This window comes from Meleagris gallopavo, chromosome 2, assembly GCF_000146605.3.
Source record: "Meleagris gallopavo isolate NT-WF06-2002-E0010 breed Aviagen turkey brand Nicholas breeding stock chromosome 2, Turkey_5.1, whole genome shotgun sequence".
Taxonomy (NCBI): domain Eukaryota; kingdom Metazoa; phylum Chordata; class Aves; order Galliformes; family Phasianidae; genus Meleagris; species Meleagris gallopavo.
Window position 1 is genome coordinate 80,684,381 of NC_015012.2, and position 7,701 is coordinate 80,692,081.

At 41.0% G+C, this 7,701-nt stretch overlaps 1 long non-coding RNA gene across 3 annotated transcripts in view; it reads right to left on the minus strand.

Moving 5' to 3' along the window:
* LOC109366230 overlaps positions 1-5,475 on the minus strand; it is a 7,085-nt gene extending 1,610 nt beyond the window's left edge. For 2 of the 3 annotated variants that reach the window (XR_002112422.1, XR_002112420.1), the window contains exons 1-2: positions 5,427-5,464; positions 666-860 (exon numbers count right to left, since the gene is read on the minus strand). This is a non-coding gene — a long non-coding RNA (uncharacterized LOC109366230). Of the gene's footprint in view, positions 1-665; positions 861-5,426 lie in introns of all 3 variants that reach the window. The other variant, XR_002112421.1, reaches the window with a different exon arrangement.
* Between the last annotated feature and the right edge of the window lie 2,226 nt (positions 5,476-7,701).

The window sequence follows — 7,701 nt, forward strand, 5'->3', positions numbered from 1 at the left end:
AAGGGGGGGAAAAAAAAAAAAAAAAAAAAAAGGAAATGCACATAGAACTTCCCAACAAGAAAAGGGAAGATGTGTTACCACAGGAAAAAGCCTGCTCTTCCAGTAGATCAAGAATTTGTGATTATTTCTCATCTTTCCAGGAGGAGGGAGATGAAATTATAACATGCAGATCAGGCCATTCAATTCTGTCCATAATACCATCTGCATTTGTGATCCACATATGTGCAGAATGTGAAATTTAAGAGTACTTTAATTTGGATGAACTTCATTTGGAACAAGGCAATGAACCTTATCAGAGAGTTTCTTGTATGAGGCAATGTGAGGATTTGTGTGGCTGAGCCCTGGAATACAGGCATTTTCAATATCTACCCTCTCATTTTTTCCCCCCCAACATAATGGTTTCCTAGATTCAGCAGAAAGCAAGAGAGTTTCTATCCATTAGCTTGTTTATATGCTTAGTTGCTGGTGATTTGTATAACTGATTATTAACCCTTGAACTCCCCTAGCAGTGCATCTGGACTTTTAATTGAACAGGGTCCATTTCTATCTGATAGCAATCAGCCACCTATTCATATTACTATTTTTCTAAAGGTCATGCCTAAATTGAAAATCCAAACCTGTGATTCAGCAGGAGGGTAGGTCAGAAATGTAGGTGAAGAATTTACCCAAGCATCCTCTGCTTGCCCCTACTCCATGCCGTGCCTTCCCTCCCTCCTCTCCTCAGTCCGTCACCAGTTTTCTTTCAGTTTGCTTCCCCTCCTGCTTATTCCTCCTTCTGTCCTCACTCATTGTATCTTGCAGATTTATATAAGGAAAATTTATTTCACACATAAAAAGATGTGGGCTTTCCAAGATGAGACCTGGAGTAATGAAAAGCCAATATATTTGTCTGAGATGTTAATGGTGAAAGACCAGCTATCATTGGCAAAGCCCCAAACCAATCCTGCTGCCCACCAAAGCATGAACAAGTGCAGTCCAAATCTCTCCAAAACCACTAAGAACTGTTAATTTACCCCAATACAAGCTCCAGTGAGTTTTTTTCTGAGTGGGGTAAAGAAGGTGGACCAGCCCCTCTCATCCCTCCCTCCCCCCTTACTGCATCCTAACCAAGAGCCAGATCTTTGTGCTGCCACAGCCAGCAGGAACCCTGCCATTCATTTCCCCAAAGCCCTGGATGTGAGCCCATTTTCTTGGCAGCTGATTTTTGAAAGAAATATTCAAACCCAGATTTCTTCTACCCTGAGCTTCAGGATGGCAAAAAAAAAAATAAAAATAGAGTTTCAGGTCTTTGATTAATGCCTTCAAAACAATTTCTCTCATTTTTTGTGGCTTCTTGAAGCACATCTGCCCTTCTACACTAGATCCCATAAAATGAATGTTCTGGCATTAGATTGCCATAGCCATCACTTTCTTTGCCTGCTTTTAGCATAGCGCAGTGTGACACAAACCACAGACATGATGACTGGCAGCAGCAAGGAGAACTGTGTGTTGCATAAGTGAGTGCCTCACAATGAGGAGAGTAAAGGCAGCCCTGTCCAGTCTTACCTTTTCTCAATCATTTTACATAGGTTTTAATCTTCAACATTTCCCCTCCCCCACCCCTTCCCCACACTTCTATCATCCTCATAGTTTCCACCAGCAGTTAGCTCTGTAAGACAGCATCTGATTGCCTCAATTACTCTTCAGATTGCAGAAGCACCTTTCCAAAATAATGCAAGAGCCCTATAGGATAATCCAGAGAAAAGGATGAAAGGAGGGAAACAGATAGAAGGACCTGAATGATGGTGAAGGAGAGGAATCCCTCCAGGACCACTGTGACTTTTGAACAGTTGACTTGTCCTTCGTGGGACACTTTGGTGCCTAGAAAGCAGGGCATGGAATGGATTCTTTAAGCTTTGCTTTTGCTGCAACTTCAGGAAAAAAGCAATTGGAATTGGAAATGCACCCCCCCCACACCCCTCCAAATATACATCTGGTAGATCCATTGAGAAATAACTTCAGAACCAGATCCTCCCTGCTGGAGAGTGCATTTGTTGTCCACGGAACCTGAGGCATGACACAGCCTCAAAATATGTTCCTCTCACTTCGTACAAGGGGGAGCTGAAATGGAGACAGCAGCATTGATCCCAGCACTGTGGGCAGGGTTGGTAGCAGCATGCGCTGCCCAAGTACAGGAACCATCCCAGCCTTGGTGGAAGCAGGTATTTCTCAGTCTAAACACATCTCCAAAGTAGTAATGATGATCCGTTGAAACATATTCTCCTTCTCCATCCGTATGAATGAAAGTAGGCATATGCTGTATAATTAACATGTTCTTTGCCCTTCTCTCCCACACAGTAAATTCTTTATCTCAGATGCTAGTTGTTGTGCTGTCATTTTTTATGACCTAAGGTCTTCCCTTAAAATCTTGGCAATGGAACTGTTAGAGCAACTGTCCCACTATAAATAGTTCAATTTCATTAAGACTTACCAACAGAAATGCAATCGCTGTCTCTCTCGCTAAATTACAGCCCCAGCAGCCTGCCTCCAATGCAGCACAGCCTTCATTACCCACGTAGGGGACTACTTTTTCCCTTAAATCGCTCACACACTATTTCCCTCCTATCATTACAACTCCTTACTGCAAAATCCTTTTGCAGCTAGATTTAAACAAGCTCCTCATAGTCTGGGAATATCACCTATACTTGATTCACTGCTTCTGCATCACCAATGGGATTCATGGGATTTCTATTTTCTAAATCTTGAACTTAGAAAACTTAACCATTTGCTTGGCTTTATCACAAAAAAAATGGCCTCCCCTCTCTTGCTTTCTTCTTTCAAGAAGATATTGCTAGGTTCTCTTCTGATCCTGCTGCTTCCCTGAAATGATTTAGAACAGCACTGCACTAGCCCAGCTCCAGCACAAATAGATCTCAATGCACTCTGCTTCAGGAGAGCTAGTAAGCGAGCAGAGAGCACAGCATGATCAGAGAATAAGAAAATATGATCTGTGAGAGAAAGGGTGAACAATGATATCTTCATTACTGAGAGAAAGAGGCTGAGGGAGCAAGACAGTACTCAGGCAGAATTTATAGTAGAGAAGAGTCAATGGAATGCTTTGTAAAAAGGAAAATCAGAAGAAAATAAGAAAACCATACTGATGAACCCTAAAAATGTAGTGAAGCATTGGAATTATTGCCAAACTGGTAGCTCCTCTACTTGATACTTTCAAATACAGAAACTCTGAAACATCTGTAAGGCACAACAGAACCACAGCTGATCCCACTCAGAAGAGAGGAGTATTATCTTTGGAAGTTCTTCTGAGTCCCTTTGCTATGATTCAGTCTTTCTCAACCTCACCAAAAACACTGAAACATCACTGTTTTAGTAAAAAAGCAGAAGTTGAGTGCTGGTTACAAAGAGACAGGAAAGCAAATAAACAGCAGTATCAACAGACATACTACCTCTATGAATCTTAATGGATTAGAACTGCATGATTTTGAAAGAATAAATAAAAATAAGCAGTGCTACCTGTTTTCAATTGTTAAAAGGAACTCAAAACTAAAAAAACAAAACAAAAACATGTTAAAGCACATTTTACGTTAAGTTTAATAAATCATAATGAAAAAATATTTTACTCACTGCAAGATAGTGAGACACACACATCTTGTGAAATGGGGGTCACTCCAGAAAAGTGAATCATGTTACCAGGATCAGGAAAAACCTACAAAATGCACTTACAAAGTTAACCGAAGTGCCCAATTGTACCCCTCTGCATCTTTCTTTCAGGAAGGGCAGTCAGTTATGCACCTTTCACTGAGGCTGGTGAAGGGGTCTCCATTCCAGAGGCCAGGAAAGGCAATAGGGGCAGATATGGGATGCACAGCACACACAGGGGCTCACAGCAGCGCAGGGAGATTCAGGGCTCCCTATCTGCATCTCAATGGAAAACCAATGGCATGGCCTCAGTTGCTAAAAACCTCGGGAATTTAACTACTAAGATTCTCAGGAACATTGATGTTTTAGCAGAAAACTAACTAGAATGGCACTGAAGATTTCAACGTTGAGCTTGCCCAGCATACAAATGAGCCGATTGCTCTCTCTCACCTCCAGGCATTAAACTGACTGCATATTTAGCCTCTGATCTGAGAACTAGTCATCTTCTGAAACTTCACAGGCACCAATAAGATGAGCTTTGTCCATCCAGGTCTGTAGACAGCTTTCAGAATGGCAAACAACTGAAAACTGGGACCTGACTCTTTTAGCTACACAGGCAGGCTCAGGGATGGCATAAGTCTGAATAAAGCAAATAGCTTTAACATAAATAGGTTTCCTTTCAACATACGAACAAAGAAATAGATTCACTTTGTTTTATCCTATCCATGTTAATTTGGCAGCTGTAGCAGGAGGAGCTTATTTTTGTCTCTAAAATAAGATCCCACCAAACTCTTACAGAGAGAACATCAAAGATTAAGGCAATTTCAGAGTCACTTTTCAGACAGACTGGTGGAAGTAAAAAGACACGTATTATGTTAATAGTAAAAGAGAGCTAGAAGATGAGAGGCTTCAACAGAATGTTATTTAAGAAAGGAGAGAGGAATTTATAGATTTCATTAATGGCAAGTGGAAAAGCAACTATCACTGTAAAAGCGGCTTAAAATAAAGGAGCAGTAAGAATGAAAGATGGTTGAGCACTATTTCTCAGCTACAGCTTAGAGGTGAAAGGCAGGGCGCTGGGCAGAGCAGGGCAGCAGTTGGTTCACAGGCACATGGTTTAGTCAAGCAGAAACAGGACAGGGCCAGAGCAGATCTGTGGCTGCCAGGCTGCAGCCTAAAACCCTCACAGCAACCAGAGAGCAGGTGTGTAACAGGAACCACCAGAGCTCTTTAAAAACAGCCATAGAAGTTCCCAACATCACAAGCACTTACAGAAAGAAATTATTTCATCCAATTTCCCAGACTTCATTTCAAACCTCCTCTGGGTTTCAAGTCTGTGGGGAGTTGCGAGTAGAATTCAATGGCTACTGAATTCCTCTCCCACCTCTTCTGCCTTATTCTCTCAGCAGGATGGAAGGTGCCTTTCAGCCTTGCTGTTACAGGTGGCTGTACCCCACCCCAAACCATCCTCCCACAGGACAGCCAAGCAGAGACTAGTTCTCTCACACATGCAAAACTTAGAAAGAGTTTTGACAGAAATAAGCACAGACCCCCAGATCCTAGATATCTAATCCTGCTGTAGGTTATCATTTCTTTCTCTTATGTTCAGGCCTCAAAACATCAACAAAAGATAACCATGTCATAAGTTACAAAACTCCAAGAATAAACATATTATGGAACCTCATTCCTTCTTACATCCAAAATCTGTGAAATATCAGTCACAAAAAAGGTCTTTCTATAACATCCCTTTTGTTGAGGCATACTAGAAACATAAAGCAATTGTACAATACCTTCAATAGGCAAAGAGATCCCACACTGTGGTTCTCTATAGGTCATCACTAGGAATGCTTGCAGTGGCCAGCAGCAGATAAATAGCATAAACAAGACCTTCAGGTGATGCTCATTAATCAAGACCTTGAAAAACATCAGAAGCTGAGGATCTGAGGGGTAGAAAGTTTCTAGTGCTTACCTTTTTAGTTAATTTGGTAATCAGCTTCTACTGCTTGTGCTTTGTGCTCAACTTTAAAAAAAAAAAAAAAAGCAAGCTTTAATCAATGAGGTTGAAGATAATGAAGCTACTCTGTATCTCATTTCCCTACACGTGTTTGTATGTTAGACTTGCAGTATAATTTCTCCAATGCATTGCTTAGGGAGCCTTGCTCAGTTCTTTTTTATTATAATTTTTGGAAATGCGTATTAGAGAAATGCTCTATTCCTAATACACCATTTAATTTACATCTGCAATAATAATTCCATTTCTGCCTGGACTGGGCATCAGCCCTGTAGGTTCCTTTAAACTGTGACCAGAGAGCACCCCTTCCTGGGCTTACCCTAAGGTTTTACTAGCACAACACCACCTCAGTCATCAACATCGCTTCTTAAATATAGTTAGAATTTCATTTCCTTGGTGGTCCATCTTCCCAGTGTGACATGGCAAAAGAAGGCAAATGTCCTGCTAAAACCTTGATGGTTTACACGTCCCTTTTTTCCTTATCTAGTTCTTCTCTAAACCATAAGGATGATCATACCATTTTGACACACCTATTGTGTGATAATGTTCTTACCTTCACATGCCTACAAGTCAGATATTGTTTCATTAGTACAATTCCTAGCACTGTAATAAGATGTTGTTCACATAGTTTATTCTTTTTGCAGACTGTGATTTGTGATTTCTGCCCCCACAAAGGGGAACAGTGCTTGATGGATAAAGAAACATGGCATCTGGGTCCGTGGTGTATTCAGATGACACCTTGAGACAGCCAGGCAGTGCTCCACCTGCAATTGCTCTATATCCTCTAACTAAAATTCAAGTTATCTAGCTGTGATTAATACCAAGGATATTGAATTAATTAATAAAATAAGTATAGAATACACATATATGCACAATTATAGACTATATAGAGATAAATACTACAAACATATGTATGTGCATGTATCTGTATGCATATATAAATAACTGTCTGCATATACTGGTGGCAACCTACTGCAAATGTGCAAGCTTTATCAGTCCGGATGAAGACCCTAAACACATTCCCGAGGCAAAAAGGAATTTGTCTGGGGGACTCTTTATCTGAGTCTCAGTCACAACAACAAAAAAAGAATGACTTCATTGGCTAATTCAAATTTGAAGATAAATTGCTGCAAATCTCCAAGCTGTAAGAGGAGGAACTCTATCCTGTGTCAATACAGAAAGGCAAGCCATCTGCATGCTACCTGCACAGGATTCTTTTGCAAAACTACACTTTACTGCAGGTTACCATGGCTCCTGAGCTAGCATCACACATGGTAAATATGTCTGTGGTGTTTTTCCAAAACAGGTGGAAGGAGATGCTGATGGAAGTGCTATTATAGCCAGGGGGTCATCTCACCCAGCTCCATGAGGAAGGAGAGGGAAGGGGACAGGGACAGGGACAGGGGCAAGAAGTGAGAGTGGGAGCAGTGCTGGAGTGAGTCAGCTCTACAGGAGGAAGCACTGCTCCATACCCTGCTTGGCTGCCCCAACCCTAATCCACGCAGCCTTGGTTAGAGAAGTGAAAGAAGTCTTACAAGGCATACTGCCACTCATAAAATGTTTGTTTGCTATCTGAAAAGGAATCCTAGTGTCCCTAAGTAGATTTGATTTTTCTCCAAAGCTGTAAATTCAATTATCTGGTATTATCATCCAGCTGATAAGCATCAGAAGGGAAACATGGAGTATATCTTCTGAATGAGAAGAAATAGCTTCATCTGTTCATGTTGCACTACTTTTCCTCATATACTTGCTGTAGCACGGGAGTAATTCAGCTGACCATTACCAGCCTGGGCTTACAACCTCCATGTTGCTGATTTGTAACTTCATCTTTCTCTAACAAACATCTGAGTGGAATTAAAATGCTTTTCTATAGAGGTTTTTTTCATACTAATTTTCCAGACCCCACTTTTTGGTCAGTTTCTGGATAGACAGTTGGAATAAATATATATACTGACAAACACCAAAGACTATTACTGAGCTAAGAGTAGAAAGAGGCTATGTATTTCTGATCAGTATCTGTCAGATGCGCTCATTTCAGTTCAGTAGTCTGGAAG